Source organism: Onychostoma macrolepis, chromosome 22, assembly GCF_012432095.1.
Source record: "Onychostoma macrolepis isolate SWU-2019 chromosome 22, ASM1243209v1, whole genome shotgun sequence".
NCBI classification, from domain to species: Eukaryota; Metazoa; Chordata; class Actinopteri; order Cypriniformes; family Cyprinidae; genus Onychostoma; species Onychostoma macrolepis.
Window position 1 is genome coordinate 30,972,696 of NC_081176.1, and position 16,340 is coordinate 30,989,035.

Below are 16,340 nucleotides of genomic sequence, written 5' to 3' on the forward strand. Positions count from 1 at the left end.
CTGATGTTTGAGCTGTTGTATTCCCACCTAAAAACTGATGTTACTTCTTGATGCCATGGTGACCTGGCTTTTGTTAACATACATACATACATACATACATACATACATAAATGTGCTACCCTATAGTAATGTAGTGCCAAAAATCAGCTTTTTTTTTCTTTTTCTTTTTTTCAAAATTCTTTTGATATTATATCACAAATGCATAAAGTTGAATCTTTTTAATTAATAAATAAATATATTTTTTAATTGATTAAATATTTATATTTACACTTAATTGACTAATACTTATATTTATAATATCCAAAACAAAAACAAAATAAACAAATTAATAATACACACACATATATATATATATATATATATATATATATATATATATATATATAAATGTAAATAAACAAATGAAAAATAAACAAACAAATGAATAAATAACAGAAAGCATAAAGAAAGCACAAAATGAAAGTACGTAAAATACTATTACCATATATATTGTATAGACACATACCTTAAAGTCTTGACTATAAACAAATAAACAAATAAATAAATAAATAAATAGTAAAACATTATTTGAGAAAACATGTAAAGAAAACTCAAAATGAAGAAACATCTGTAATTTGTCTTAATAAACAAATCAATCAATCAATCAATCAATCAATCAATCTAAACAAACAGTTACTAATAGGATGGAATTTGATGAAGAAATAGGAATTAAACTGGTAAAATACTATTACCAAGAAAACATCTAAAGACAGTACAAACAAACTAACTAAATAAATACTATTAATTTCTTTATCATTTATTTTTAATCGATCAATGAATTAAATAAACAAATACATAAATTTAAATTAATTAAATGAAAAATAAATTGAAATAAGTTAATTATGTCAAAAATGCTAACCAATGAAACGTTATTAAAAACAAAACAAAAAACAACAGCAACAACAACAACAAAGGAAGGACAAACAGGTAAACTTCTGTACTATTATATCTTTCAAAATAAATATATATATATATATATATATATATATTTTAAATATATACATTTTATTTATTCTTATAGAATGTTCAATCATTTATTAAACTAATAATTATATATACTTGTATATGTGAACATGAAATGAACGACAGTTATTTTGTTGAATTTCTGGATTTCACCATGAGAAACATGTAGGCAAAACAGACATGAGGGGCAACCGGGGCGTAGACAAAGAGGGCAGTATTTGGTAGAATGTAATCAAATGCAGCACTAAGAGGATAGGACATGCCAGAGTGGAGGACACTTCTTAAGATCCATGGAAGAAAGAACGAAAGGAAATTCCTATTCGAGGCAATACTAGAGTGTGGGATTGCTGGAAAGCCCGTCAGGACCTTGAACTCCTCTTGAGGAAAAATCAAAAGCAGAAAATCCTCTGACTGTGACAAAGCATCCAAAGACAATGCAGGGTTTGGGAAGTCAGGGGAAGATATAAGATAAAAGCATAAAAGATCAGTGTTCCCACTGAACTTCCACTCACACATTCAAGGAATAGATCACAAAAATGAAAATTCTGTCACTTGCACACCCTTATATCATTTCAAACTAAAAATGACTTTCTTTCCATGCATTTACAATGAATAAAGACCAGTTTTGTGAAGTGGTTCAAACTGAATCATTGAAACAATCAGACTCAAAAGAATCAAACTTTCACTCACAGTTAACGCTGTTCGACAAATTTTTGCAGGTAAAATCCAGTTATTTCAGTATGAATCTATGCTCAAGAATTTCTTTTTAAGGTACGAGATTTCCCTCATGCAGATTTCGCAACCAGTTCAGTCTGGTAATGTGAATTCATCGTGTTTACAAACAGAAAGCTGCTTGGTTTGAAAGTGGCTCCTGTGTGAGCTGTGCTTCATACATTACCGAAAATTTTGCGGGAAGTTTCTCTAATAAGGCTGCGGCTTCACTCAAACTATCGTATGACTTCAGAAACCTTGTAATGTAGCACACAAGTCTTATGAACTGCTTTTATAGTCATTTACTGTACTTTTTGAAGCTTGAAAGCTCCAGTTCCAATTTATCGTAAATGTACTGTAAATGACAAAACTAAAAAATAAAAGTACTCTAAAGGACATTCTTTAAAAATGTCCCTTTTGTGTTCCTCTGAAGAAAGAAAGTCGTACAGATGGAATGATGTAAGGGTGAGTAAACGATGATAGTTTGTATTTGTTGGATTCCCTTAAAGAACCCAATCTGACCTGACAGGAAAACATAAGGATTTTACGGAATTACAATTTTGTATAGATTTATGCGTTGCGAATCTTATGAAAATGTAATTTTTAAACGTTTTATTTTTGCCATTTTTGCCTTTATTTATTTATTCATTTGTATAAAGCACTCTTTAAACAGGAAGCAAAGTTAGAGAGAGAGAGAGAGAGAGAGAGAGGGGACGGGATCAGGAAAGGTCCTCGGCGCAAACTCGGGACACCCGAAGCGCAATGACGCTATGTGTCACCGCACTGCCCACGAGGCTATTAGCGTCAATCCAAAAACGTACAATTTTATAGAAAAAAGCATGAAGGTCCACCCCTAAACATAACCATCAGTGGTGCTTGAGCAGATAATACGAAACGTACAAATTCATATGAATTAGTGACCAAACACAAAATAGTTTCAAATTACCATTGTGCTGAAGAACCTCACAAATCAAAAAGTCTGGTAAGGACAGAGAATATGTTTATGGTTTCTAATTACAATCTCAATGTACTTCTGACAAAATACGCTTCTTTTTAATGCTTAATGCAGATGCATTTTTATTTATTGCTCTAATAACTAAAATCTTTTGTAATTTTTGAATTTGATTTAGTTTTTCGGTTGACGTCACCAAATCCTTTTTTTTTTTTTTTTACATGTCTACTCCAGCATCTTACCAAATGAATACTATTTTATATTTAATTTAAAGTGTTCTTTTACCCAAAAATCACAATTTACCTTATATTTGTATGAGTTGTATGAGAATTGAGCACAAAGAGGATATTTTGAAGATCTTTAGTAACCAAACAGTTGCCAGTAGTCATTGACTTCCATATTTTTTCCATACTATGGAAGTCAATGACTACCGTCAACTATTTGGTTACCAACATTCTTCAAAATATCTTCTTTTGTGCTCAACAGAAGCAAGAAACAATGTGAGGGTGAGTAAATGCTGACAGAATTTTCATTTTTGGGTGAACTATCCCTTTAAGGAAAGTCCCAACCATCTATGTACTTTATGTTTGCTAAAATCTCACCAAAACACATGAATGTTTTCATAGTTATCAAGAATAATGGGAGAAAATGACAAGGTAAAGTAGTGTGTTTGCCATGAAATGACTTTCTAATGCACCTTCCCCCATCCACAATGATGGTTTGTAATGAATAGTGACTCTGATGTCTATAAATACTCTTTTTCTGAGTGTCAAAGCCCTCAACATCCAGGTAATGTTCACCGTTCTCCACTTTCTGATTAAACCCCTGTTGCCTGTGTTTCTCTGCCCTGTAATTTTAAAGCTTAACCTGCTTATCTGAAACCCTGAGACTCCATCAGGCTCCTGCTACCTGCGGACAAGCGTGAAAATAACCCAGAGACGCTACTTTAAATATAAATGGATTTACTAATTGATGTCTTTTAGGTTGAAACCGCCTATGAATCCTTTCAATTTGCTGAATCCTCGGCCCTTAAAGCATTTCAGATTTTGAAGTGTACTTGCCAGTGATGCATATTTGATCTGATCTGATCACAGACACAGAACAACAACACCCAGACTCTGTTTTAATCATTCTCTGGGACTTTAATAAAACAAATCTCTCCCGTGAACTGCCAAAATACAGACAGAATGTTACATGTCCCACCAGAGACAATAATATATTGGATCACTGTGTATACACAACAATAAAGGAGGCATATCACTCTGTCCCATGGGCAGCTTTGGGGCTCTCTGATCACTGTTTAGTTCATCTCATACCGACCTACAGGAAGAAACTGAAATCAGCTAAACCTGTTTTAAGGACTGTTAGAAGCAGAGTGGGATTTACAAGCCTGTTTCCACCTCACTAATTGGACTGTTTCTGAAGCTGCTGCCACTGATCTGGACGAGCTCACAGAGACTGTAACATCTTATATCAGTTTCTGTGAGGATATGTGCATTCCAACCAGGACTCATTTAACCTACAACAAGGACAAACCGTGGTTCACTGCAAAACTCAGACAGTTCTGTCAGACCAAAGAAGATGCTTATAGGAAGGGGGACAAAGTCTTGTATAAACAGACAAAATACACACTGGAAAAGGAGATCAGAGTGGCAAAGAGGAATTATTCTGAAAAAATAAGGATTCAATTATCTTCCAGTGACTCAGCATCAGTGTGGAAAGGTCTGAAAGAGATCAACAACTACAAGACACCATCCCCCAGCATCAGTACCGCCTCTCCCTATACTCAGAGTACGCAGTTTGCATAGGGCACCAACTCCCAGGGGGGAACCATCCCAGTTGCTCAAAAAAACAAAACAAAAAAGTGATGCGCCATTCCCGCACCCGCGACTGCTCACACCTCATGTTTGCAGCTGAATGCAAATGATCATAATTGATGGATAACTATGCCAGTGAAAAGACAGCAATCCGGCGCCAAGAGAAGGAAAAAAAGATGAAAATGAAGCCCATGCGTCACTTTCAGGTAGGCTACATTCAAAATCCTGTGAAACTTTTTTGGGTGTTGAGGTCAATAGCGTGTTTTAATGTTGGTAATAATTTCACCACCACCAACGCGTCTAATATTCTCTCAGCGTTTCCATGATGTGTTCACTTACAAAAGTTAGCCATGGTTTTAACACGAATAAAAAAAAAAAAAAAATCATGGTTCTTGTTAAACATTAACCATGGTTTTGTTACTTCAAATAATAATATACAAAGAAGAATTAAGATAATATTTTTGTGGTTATAAAAACAAACCTAAGCCAACAACAGCCTTTAAAATGATTTAAAATGCATTATATAAAAACAATGAGGTAACCCTGCAGAAAAAATGAATCACAAATACCATTACAAACATTAAAAACCATCAACTTTTAACCATTAAAAAACATTCTGTAGTGTGTTTTGGGACATATTCCATTAGGATTTAGAAGGTGATCAAGTACCATAACCAGTAAAACCATTACAGATTTTGTGATGGTATCCATTGTTGATGTTGTCCAAGGCCTGCAAAGGGAGCCAAAGGCCTGGTAATTGCTGCTGTTACACTTACAGGATGATCAAGTCCATGTCTAATAGGCTATTGACCCAACATTTGATTCAAATATAGCTGATGATCTGAATCAGGTGTGTTTGATTAAGGAGACATGGAAAACTTTTGGGGTAATTTTTGAAAAACTTTTGAAGTTTTGGGGGGGCCTCCTGGATCGTGGTTGGGAACCACTGCTATAGATGACATACAGATGAATTGTAAATAATACAATTTAATTACTTTTATATTTGATTAAAGTTCTATGTTGACCCTTATAGTAGGTATTTTTGTTTACTTCCATAATATTTGAGGGAGGGGGCACAACAATACAATCCTGCTTAGGGCACCCATTTGGCCAGCAGCGGCCCTGCCCAGCACTGTGGAGAATCAACAACTGGCAGTCGATCTGAATGAGTTCTACTGCAGGTTTGAAAAAAACACCCCACACCCACTCTGAACACCTCTCCACACAACCATTAACACCTCCAGCAACCCCCCTCTCCCCCACACCTGCAATTCAGATCAGCGAAGACGAGGTGCGCCAGATCTTCCAGAAGCAGAAAAGGAAAAAAGCACCAGGCCCAGATTGTGTTACACCAGTCTGTCTGAAATCCTGTGCTGACCAGCTGGCCCCCATCTTCACACAGATCTTCAACAGATCACTGGAGCTGTGCAAAGTCATGCTTCAAACGCTCCACCATCATCCCCATCCCAAATAAATCCAAAATTACAGGACTAAATGACTACAGGCCTGTGGCTCTAATGTCTGTGGTCATGAAGTCTTCTGAAAAAACTGGTGCTGGCACACCTGAAGGACATTACTGGACCCTTGCTGGATCCTCTTCAGCAAACAGGTCTGTGGACGATGCAGTCAACATGGGACTGCATTATGTTCTGCAACATCTAGACAGACCAGGGACTTATGTGAGGATCCTGTTTGTGGACTTCAGCTGGGCCTTTAACACGATCATTCCAAACCTCCTCCTGCCTAAACTAACTCAGCTCTCCGTGCCCACCTCCGTCTGTCAGTGGATCAACAGCTTCCTGACAGCCGGCAGCAGCTAGTGAGGCTGGGAAAATACACATCCAACACCCATACAATCAGCATTGGCGCCCCCCAGGGTTGCGTCCTCTCCCCACTGCTTTTCTCCCTGTACACCAACAACTGCACATCTAAAGACCCCTCTGTCAAGCTCCTGAAGTTTGCAGAGGACACCACACTGATCGGCCTCATTCAGGATGGTGACGAGTCTGCTTACAGACAGGAGGTTAAGGAGCTGGCTGTCTGGTGCAGTCTTAATAACCTGGAGCTCAACACGCTCAAAACAGTGGAGATGATCGTGGACTTCAGGAGAAACCCCCCGGCTCGCCCCCACTCACCATCATGAACAGCACTGTGACTGCAGTGGAGTCATTCAGGTTCCTGGGCACCACCATCTCCCAGGACCTGAAGTGGGACATTCACATATACTTCATTGTTAAAAAGGCCCAGCAGAGGTTGTACTTCCTTCGCCAGCTGAGGAAATTCAACCTGCCACAGGAGCTGCTGAAACAGTTCTACTCCGCCATCATTGAATCCGTCCTCTGCACTTCAATAACTGTCTGGTTCAGCTCAGCTACCAAATCTGACCTCAGAAGACTACAGAGGGTAGTCCGGACTGCTGAGCGAATCATTGGTACAACCCTCCCCAGTCTCCACAGAACTGTACTCATCCAGAGTGAGCAAAAGGGCTGGCAAAATCACTCTGGACCCCTCACATCCAGCACACTCCCTCTTTGAACTGTTGCCGTCTGGTCGACGCTACAGAGCTCTGAGCACCAGAACGGCCAGGCACAGGAACAGTTTCTTCCCTCAGGCAATCCATCTCATGAACACTTGACAATAATTGTGGAACACACACTATTTATACACTTATACACTTATTTATCTAACACACATACTTAGTCTACATTTCAATTTGCACATAATATACCTGTACATACAACTGTCTATTGGGTCCCACTTTATATCAGGTGGCCTTAACTACTATGTACTTACATTTAAATTAATCATTTGGTACAATGCACTTATTGTGTACATACATGTTCTTACATTGTACTTATATTATTAATAATACCTTTATATAATTACATTTATAATTACACTGTTGACCCATCCCTTACACCTAAACCCACCCATACCACTTAACCTTTCCCTAACCTTACCCATATCCCACCTTAATAGCAGAAAAAGTGTTTTGAAATACAATATGAACACAATAAGTACATTGTACTTATTTTTTTATGTAAGTACATAGTAGTTAAGGCCACCTGATATAAAGTGTGATCGTCTGTTGTTATATACCTGTACATACAATTGTCAATTTTTATATTTCTATTCCTTATTTACTTGTTCTATTTTATTTATTTTTTAATCTGTGTTTTTGTTCTGTCACTGTCATTCTCTTGCACTGTAGAAGCTTCTGTCACGAAAACAAATTCCTTGTATGTGTAAACATACCTGGCAATAAAGCTTATTCTGATTCTGATTCTGATATTTTGATAGATTCATAAACTTGTATGTTACTGATTAGCATTGATGGTTTGCTTTCACTGAGCAGTTGAACACTAAATACTTTTATTCAAAGTGCAAGGCGGCTCAAGTCAGTCCTGCCATATGACCATTTCCTCGATCTACAGTAATGTATATCACTGTAGTACAAATGTTCCTCTAGGTGCCTATTAAAATTGTTATTTATTTAAATTTATATAATACAAATTTATAAATTGTATTATAATAGCACATATATATTTTTTTAGCTTTTTGTAACTTATAATTATAGAGACAGGGAAAGTCACACTGTAAAAATGTGGAGTCATTAAAAAATAATTTCTTTCTGACTTGAAAATTATTTTTGGTATTGTAACCCAATATGGTTGGGTTGACGCAGTAATAATTATTAATGTTTTTGACAGTTTGTGGTGTAACTTTTGGGGGAAAAAAGGTAAAAAAGGACTTTTATCTGACAATTCAGATTTTTTTTTCTTGCAATTCTGACTTTTTTTTTTCTGTGGAATAAAAAAAAAAAAAAAAAAAAGGTAATTGCAATAGGTTTATATCTCATAATTCTGAATTTTATTCCATGGCAGAAGCAAAAAAACGAGAACAAATTTATGTATTTATGTCGTTCATTTCATGTTCACATATACAAGTATATATAATTATTAGTTTAATACATGATTGAACACTCTATAACAATAAATACAATTTCTATATTTAGAAAAAATAAATAAATAAATAATAATATTTATTTTTAAAGATATAATATTACAGTTTGTCCTTCCTTTGTTTTATTTTTTGTTGTTGTTGTTTTTAAAAGCATTTTATTGGTTAGCATTTTTGACATAATTCACTTATTTCAATAAATTTTTCATATAATTAATTTAAATGTATTTATTTGTTTATTTAATCGATTGATCGATTAAACATAAATGATAAAGAAATGAATATTATTTGTGTATTTATTTCTTTATTGTTTGTTTGTTTCACTTGGCAGAAACAAGTTCCCATAGTTACCACATGAAGTATATGAAGTATATTATACTATACCACATGAAGTATATTTTTATAGACTACCAATACATACCTGTATATATTTTTTATGAATTACATAAAATTATAAATTATAACATTATTACAATTTTGTTATCATTAATATATTATGTATTAAAATTTATTTGAAAAGGGACCATGCACAATTTTAAAATAAATGTTTCCATTTCATGCATTGTACCGAATTTAGCCAATGGCTAGTTTTCATCCGCTGTCCCTTGGCACTTGGCAGGTAATCATAATCACAGATAAACATAAATACAAAACAACAAACACATACAAAACAATAATATTTATACACTATACTGTACTGCACTTACTATACTGGAATTTACAAAGTATAGTATTTACTATAGTCTTTTCAATTTTATGTATGCTTTGTACGTATGTATGCATGTATTTGTGCCTTTATTGCTAAGTTACTGGAACACCAATTTGTAGCTTGTTTTGGGAGATGTGAGGCGTTGGCCTGACGTCTGTCAGCAGTGCAGCTCTTCTGGCCTGTTTCGCTGCGCTCTTATCTCTAATAGTGAGGTCATGCTGCTGTGCTCCTCGCAGCTTATCTCTGTCTCTCTGCCTTTGCTCATGAAACTGACCAGCCAGCAAGAGAGACACACATCACTGCACATACATCTCCATTAAAGATATCCCACATGCACAAGGAGCCGCGCTTGATACGATGATTCCAGCTCTGTTGAACTCTAGCGGCGTTACACATGACGCTGTAGCTCATCTTGACGGCCTTTCAACAGAACTGCTTATCAATTATTGCTTCCTATGGACAGGAGAACTGGAGCCACTGTTATCTGATTAGCGTTGTGTCATTCATCTCACTAAACATGTGCTTAATGAGTGCATTTGAAACAGTTTGTGGTACTGCTTTAAATTAATATTGTTAAAAGCTAAACTGTGTGTTATTAACATGTAATTACACTGTAGTAATCATATTATTGTATAATATGTTGCATGCAGTTACTGTAATGTAAAATATTTCCCAGTTTTCAGTGGCAACTCTTTTAAAGGACACTTTGCCCTTGTTTAAATGCATGTGGCATAAAGACTCCATATGTATCAGATAACGTCACTGTGGCAGCAAGATTATCCGTTCAATCAAATCAGCCTGAATGCAGGCTTTGTTCCACAGCTGATTGTACAATCTTTAGCCAACATAAATACAAAAGGATAACCTCTGTAAATATCCCTGATATCAGTCTCATATAATGTTTCCAATGTAATATCCCATAAGCCCTGGTGTGAAATGGCTTCACAAGAATGTAGATTCTGTTCTGATAAAAGTTCATTCTCTTAAAGGAGTAGTTCAGCCAAAATGAACCATTATTAATAATAAATACAATGATTTTATTATTCACCCTTGCGTTGTTTCAAGCTATATGCCATTATTATTATTATTATTATTATTATTATTATTATTATTATTATTATTATTATTTCAGTTTCTTCTTCAACAAAAACAAAAATATAAATTAATAACCATGTTGTACTTTTGTTATTTTATTATTATTTTATTAACAGTGATGATAATTTGAGAATTAATAGTTTTAAACTTCTTCCAGTTTAACAACAATGACAATAATAATAATAATAATAATAATAATAATAATAATAATAATAATAATTAATAATAACAATTTAGCGTTTTTGTTATTTTTTACTATTTCATTTATATTAACAGATGGTAATGAAATGAGTATTAATAGTTTTAAAATGAACAACCATACTAACAACAACAATATAAATTAATAATCATGTTGTTCTTTTGTTCTTTTATAATTTTTTAATAACAGTGATGATAATTGTAGTGGTTATAATTTTTACTTTTAATTTACAAAAATAACAACAACAGTAACATAACAACAATAATAATAATAATAATAATAATAATCATCATCATCATTATAATAATTATTATTATTATTATACATTTTATAATATTTTATTATTCAAAGTTAACATTATTATTATTATTATTATTTCTATTAGTTATAGTAGTAGTAGTAGTAGTATTCATAATATTAATGATAATGATTTAAAAAAACATTTTGCAGTTTTGTTATTTTATTTTTATTAACAGTGGTGGCAATGATATGAGTATTAATAGTTGTTGTTTTTTTTACTTCTAATTTAACAACCATACTACTATTACTAATAATAATACTAATAATACTAATAATAAATGATCAATAAATATAATAGTCAGAAAAGTGAGCCCTCACCACATCAGATTTTCAGAGCAAGGATTCATAGCAGAAGTTCATGTCAAGATCATGCTAAATATGCTCACCTCTCGTATAAACATTTATAGCACTGGTCCAGACGGTGATTAACATTTTTATAGGACACTGACTGATGTATCAAGTGATCTCAAATCTAAAACCAGGCTCGCTGGCTCTTCCTGTTCCCAATGCATCTGGCCCAGTCTGGCCCAGTCATGTAGCCCATCTGCCAGCAGTCATTCACAGCGCTTCGGGGAGCCGCTCCACACAGGCACATCTTACTCGTATCTGTGCTTTGCTCTTCCTGTATTAGCAGTGACATGGCATTACTCTTGCATCATTCACACGGCTCCTTCATGAATTCCATGGCTTCTCCATCTTGTTTCCTTCACAACTGTAGCTGTGCTTCTCCTGTAGGTGAACACAAATAATTCAGAGGTTCAGGGCTCTTCTTATGTACATGACACAATGAGTGCAGGAGATCCAGTCTGGATGTCATTTCCAAACACCTCCCTATCTGCTGTGTATGGCGTCATTCCTTCTTTTGCTGAATAAATTAAGAGGTTTTCGTTATCTCTTGCGCGCAGGAAGTTCAGGAAGGGGTGGTGCTGTTAAATTGGTTCACCTAAAAATTTAATCATTTACACGCCAATCCCATATGGCATCCTTTGTGAAAAGGAAGTGCACTTTTTTTGTGTTGAATGTGCACTTCAAAGTTTGTATTTTTTATTTAATTTTTTTATCTGTATTTGCAGATAGTGTAATATTAATTGTGCCATTTATGTGAACTTAGGAGAGACACTTTCATAACTGTTTTTCTTAACACGCTTAAGTAGACTTTTTAAAAGTGCACTTTGTAATAATGTCAAATTAAACATTTTAGTTTTAAATCAGTATTTTATCAGCTTTAATAACAAAGTACACTTAATTGTGTTGATTAATGTAAAGTACTTGATTATAATTTTAACTGTAGTGTTATTCGATATTACATTTTAAAAAGTTAATATATGTTAAATGTATTTATTTAAATACATGACATACAAGTCTGAAAATAAATTACATTATATTTTCGTTTACAACAAATGCAATTTGTAGTAAAATACTTATTTTAAGACATATTTATGAATTTACATATACAGATGTACTTAAGTCCTTCTTAAGTTGTTCAAAAAAAATCACACTAAAGTTCAGCTAATTGTGTTATTTAAACTATAATTCATTTTAATTTAATTGTAAATGACATGCAATTAAGTGTCCAAAAACAGTGCATTCAGTTTGCGCTTAAGTATATTGTTTTAAAATATATTATTTCCACAATAAATTAAACTCTTTTTAATAGTATGCTAAAGTGTATTTATTTATTTATTTATTTGTCATTTATTCTTTGAATTTAAGTTTTTGCTCAGTTTAAGTTCAGTTTCAGTGTTATTTTTATTTAGTTCAATTTCCAGAATTATACGAACCACTTTGGGTCAACGCATGTTGCTTTCAGTGTGCTCTAATAAATAAGCTTTGACTTGATTTGACTTGAACAATAGCTCCAAAAATGCCTTGATCAGATTATATTCCAAATCTGAGATCATTATATTCGAAAACTTAAATTTAACATTCCGCAATATCTAAATTCCAAATTCATAGTTATAAACCCAAATATAATCAAACCTGACATCAAACCACAATCACTATTAATATCTCAAAAGCAAATGTAATGCAATGTGCAAACTTTTCAGTGGTAAAGGAAAGGGAACTGTGAGTTTTGGTACAGGGGAAGAATGAACATTCTTCAAAATGTAGGTTTGGAACGACAGGATATCTCTATCGAGTTATTTTTCAACCTCTAATGAAGACCTGTAAAATGCTTTATTTCATTTTTACACAATAAAACAATACCAATGCCATAAAAAAATGAGTCATGTGGGTGTCCTTACTAAGGCTTTGTATCATCCAGCTACAGCTAATCCTTTTAGGGAGCGTTCACCTGCTTTGGTCTTTATCTCTTCCTTTTGCATCCTACGGCTCTTGGCCTCCACAGAAATTGGAGAAACATTGCAGTGACATCAAGTATATATTTCCGCTCCTGACAAATCCATCTGACTAATAGTCCTCGCCTGTAGGGCAGTTTTTATGCTATATGGAAAACACCTTGTCAGTGCATCAGTGTATTACTTAATATCACTGACCTCGTTCTCTGGAGACGGGCGTCATTATTTAAAAAGTTACGTTTCCTCATGAGATTGAGTTGTGTTTGCAATTTGTAACTATTTCAAGAAACTAAGTTTTGGTGAATTGTTGTCAAATTCATATAATCTCGTTTTATAGTTTTTATATGATCTGCTACAAATACATGCAAATTTGTCAAAATGCCAAACTTGTAAACATAAAGTTAAATTTTCTCATGAGATCAAGTTGTGTTGGCAGTTCATAACCATTTTAAGTTTTAGCAATTTGTTGGCAAATTTGTACAGTGTCATTAGAACGTTTCCATATGATCTGCTATGGATTCATATGAATTTGTCAAAACATTATTTAAAAATATAAGTATTTAAAAAAATAAGTTAACTCATTGAGTTGTGCTTGCAATTCAGTTCAAACTAAGTTTTGTCAAATTGTTGACAAATTTGCACACTCTCATTAAAATGTTTTAATACGATCAGCTACAAATTCATATAAATTTGCCAAAACAAAACTTGTTAACATAAAAAGTTATGTTTTCTCATGAGATCAAGTTGTGTTGGCAGTTTGTAACCATTTTAAGTTTTGGAGAATTGGTGGAAAATTCGTACAGTCTTATTTGAACAAATTTTGTACAAATTTGCCACCAATTCACCAAAACTTAAAATAGTTATAAATAGTTACCTTTTGGTAAATACACATGAATTCGTAACAGATCGTACAAAAACATAAAATGAGATTATACAGATTTGCCACCAAATCTCATTTTATGTTTTCGTACGATCTGCTACAAATTTGCCAAAACGTAAAAAAACTGTAAACATAAGAAGTTACATGTTCTCATGAGATAAATTTGTGTTGGCAGTTTTAAATTTAAAATTTGGTGAATTGGTGGCAAATTCGTATTAATTTGAACACTTTCATATAATCTGCTATGAATTCATACTAATTCACCAAAACATAAAAGTTAAGCATAAAAACTTATGCTTTCTTATGAGATAGAGTTGTTTTGACAAATTGCAACTATTTTAAGTTCAGGTGAGTTGGTGGTGAATTCATACAGTCTCCCGCATACGTTTTCATACTATCTACTATGCATTCATATGAATTAACCAAAACGTAACATTTTTTAAAGTAAAACGTTACATTTTCTAATGAGATCACATTTTGTTTGTCAATATGTAACTATTTTAAGTTTTGACAAATTGGTGCAGAATTCTTCGAATTACATTCATAGGTACTGTATCTGTTATGTATTCATATAAATTATCCAAAACTTAAAAAATGTTAATAGTAAATGTAAATATAAAACTTAAATGTAAAAAGTTGTTTTCTCATGAGATAAATTTCTGGTGTCAATTTGTTTTGGCAAATTGGTAGCAAATTCTTGTAGTCTTATTCAAAAAATTCAAAGGAATTCAGCAAAACAACATTATATTCAGGTTTTGACATAAAGATATTTTTTCTTCTCATAAGATTGGGGTGTTGTTCATAACCAAAAACACAACTAAAGTACATTTTCATGGCTGCAATATAATATAACTATGTATCAATTAATTATTTTCAGTTTATGAGTAAAATAAATAAATAAAAATTACAATCATAGCTAAAGCAAAACATAATAATAATAATTAATAATAATAATAATAATAATAATAATAATATGAAAATTGAACAATTGACAGTTCGCAAAGAGCTTGATTGACAGGCGATCTGACGTGTGTGAAATAATAAAATAATATGTTAAAATGTGTGCTCTTATTATTCTGTGGACAAAATCCTGTGAACTTCGCCCCGAATAAGAGCTGTTTATGCACATGTGTGCTCATCTGTTTTCAATGCAGCTAACCTCGCGTCGCTTCATGTCATCTTCCCACTCATTAAACTATAAAAAAACAGTCACTGGGACACTCTAAAGTGATGAAACTATGGCACCATGTGTTTTTTAAACAATTTTCATAGGTTTCACGTTATATTGTTGGCTTGGAAAATATGTAAATGCACATGCCCAGTAGCCACAGCTGTATCGCTTCTAGCCTTAACCACAAATCAGACAGGAGACTAGATTAACTTCGGTGGACTTACACTTTAAAAATGGTGTGTTCTGCGGTTGAAATAAAACACTTTCTCATGTTTATTCATGTTCATTTCATGTTTTACATAAACATAAAAAGACGATCGGCTCATGTGTTTGAACTGAGGCAATGCAGCAATCTGTCACGGCGCATTAAAGACACACAAAACAGTATTTGCTGTTTGAATTTCTTTAAAAATGACAAAATTTTAAAGCTGAGAGTCCTGAGACCTTGTTTCATATCAGAAGTAACCTGCTTTGTCTTCTCTGTCGGTGTGTTGTCAGTTTCCTCTTTGCTCTGCGATGTATTTTTCACTGCGTGAGAACATGAGTGTAGTCTGAGAGTGGCAATGTTTGTCGGGGGCAGCAACAGTAACTAAGGAGACCATCTTTGCCAACGGTCTTGAAATTAAAATTAGACAGAAATCAAAATATTTATATAAACTAAAATCTACTCTAAAGAATCAAGTACAATGCAATTACAATGTAATTACACTGTTACTACCTACAATTCAGGCATAAATGCATATATAATAGTGGCTCCAAAAACATCCATTAAATGTCACTCCACCAGCACTGAATTCAGCCCTGTGAGTGTTTTTGAGCTCTGCATATGAATTAGGATCCATCTCCTGTTTCACAGATAAAGAGATTGAACATTGTGACACACTATACACAGCCACAAGATTCACAAATTCTGGTGAAACCAGATACAAGTTTGAGAGTGAATGTTAATTGGTGAGATTATAAGAACAGGTGTGTGTTCAATCTGGGGCCCAAACACACCTGCAAGGGTCTTAGTCTTCAGGTCAGCTCATACATATGAATCAACAACATCAGGAACACAACACTTTACAACTGACACCAACTATTATCTATAACTGCCTTTTATTAAAAAAATTAGATATATTTGAGTTGCCAAATATTATGCAGACATAAAACACACACATTTTGCCAAGAATGAATGAATGAATGAATGAATGAATGAATGAATAAATAAGCTTTAATTCATACAGAACAAAAAAAAAAAA